The sequence below is a fragment of the Tiliqua scincoides genome, chromosome 2 (genome assembly GCF_035046505.1).
Source record: "Tiliqua scincoides isolate rTilSci1 chromosome 2, rTilSci1.hap2, whole genome shotgun sequence".
In the NCBI taxonomy this organism is placed as follows: Eukaryota; Metazoa; Chordata; class Lepidosauria; order Squamata; family Scincidae; genus Tiliqua; species Tiliqua scincoides.
Genome location: NC_089822.1, coordinates 192,615,152 through 192,617,055, shown reverse-complemented (window position 1 = coordinate 192,617,055; position 1,904 = coordinate 192,615,152). Strand labels below are relative to the sequence as shown.

The 1,904-nt window shown below is 40.0% G+C and overlaps 1 pseudogene; it reads left to right on the top strand.

Moving 5' to 3' along the window:
- The first annotated feature begins 823 nt into the window (after positions 1–823).
- On the top strand, positions 824–942 carry LOC136642984 (5S ribosomal RNA; annotated as a pseudogene).
- The last annotated feature ends 962 nt before the right edge of the window (positions 943–1,904 follow it).

Here is a 1,904-nt window from a genome sequence, read left to right as displayed (position 1 = left end):
TATCTAAAAACAGATTGTGACTAACTTCTGGTTTCGTGACCACTTCGCTGCTTTCACTGTTCCCAGCCATTAAGGGGGCAGAGACAGGGCTTCCCTGGCTGGTGAGTTGCAATCCATTGGTTCGGGAAGCTCTGATCTAAGACATTTTAATATAAAATTGCCTTTGTCATGTATTTGACAAAACTAGATTACCCTAGCATGGGGTCCAATTGGGAGCAATTGATCCAATTAGCTTAAAGCCAGAACTGCCCTCTTGATTAATTGTTTTAAGATTATGGAACATTGTGGGCCTACTAGGTTACACAGGGCTATTAGGGCACAGTAAGGTTTGAGGCAAAGTTGTTGAGTCACTGTGCTTGTTAAAGTCCTTTATACGTCAGTCTTCATTCCTGTTGTGAATGCTTATGGCTAATGGCAAACAGTAGAGCCATAAAATCTTTGAAATATGTGCTTTATTATCAGTAGATTGGTAAAAGTTATTTATTATTTAGTCTTTTAGGATCTTATAGCTGAACAGAGTTTAATAACTCTCAGTTGTCAAAACATTTATTCCAGAGTGAGGGAGCTTACATGCGTCCAACCAGCAAGGTAGCAGTGGTTGTTATTGCCCATAAAGCAAAATTTGGTTGGTTTCCCCCTCATACTTCAGCTTTTGGGATCTAGAAAAGAGTGGAGGACAGTGGCAAATGGAAGGACTGGAATGAAAAATGTTCTGAAGTGTCCTAAAACTGTGGTTCCCTAATCTCTGATTTACTCTTCTGGACTACTGACATTAAAAATTAAAAGTTGAATCTGAATATATGACATCCATAAGCCAAATGATTTCAACTTTGTATATGCCCTGCACATGCCCAATCTCGTCTGATCTTGGAAGCTAAGCAGGGTCAGGCCTGGTTAGTACTTGGATGGGAGACCGCCTGGGAATACTGGGTGCTGTAGGCTTATACCATAGTCTTTCAAGACTGAAGGTTGCCAACCATGCCCAGAATCCATGAAGTATGAGGTAGGTTGTATCCCTGACAGTACAACCTGGTTCAGCTTTCTGTTTATTCTTTGAATGAACCTAACTGTACACATACTAGACCAAGGATGTCAAACAATAAGGCCTGCGGGCCAAATGCAACCCCTGGAAGCAATTTATCCGGCCCCTGTTATAATTGGGCTTTCCCAGCCTAATTGGGCTCTTGAAAATATCTTGAAAATATTATCAAGATTTGCACATTTTCTTTTCTGTTATTTGCAGCTAATGCGTTTCTATGTGAGAACAAAGTGCATATTTCTGCGCTTCCTGCTTAATGATGTCACTTTTGGTACAGCAGGTACCATGAACGCTAACTTTGGCTCTCTTTATGAATTGAGTTTGACATCCCTGGACTAGACAGGGCAAAGGAATGATGTGGTCCCTTCTAACAGCATTGCAGGATCCCATATTTCTGCTCTGCAAGACCAGGCTATTTATACATTATTGCATTTTTACTGCACATTTATGTCCCTGTATTTAGGATTTGTATCAAGTTGCTTTGTTTATGTTCATTTTTTTGTTAGTTTTCGCATTCTCTATTCCTCCTAAAGAAATCCTTCTTTGTTTAAACTGCATTCTGTTAAAGCAAACTGGAATCTCTTTTAATGTTGCATACCACCACCACAGTCATGAACAATGGCGGCACAAGAATAACAAACAGGGGATTTGATCATAATGGAGACCCTGAGGCGCAACCACAGCACTAGATCTTTTAAGTGATGTTTCACAGCAAGAATGCAGCCTGCAGATAGAAAACACAAATAAATAAAATTGATAAGGGTACACTAATTTAGCCCACTCCTGAGCTACACAAGGTTATCCGTAGGTTTTGCATATATTACAATGCAAATAACTGCAAGGAGAGACAGACAAACCATGGTTA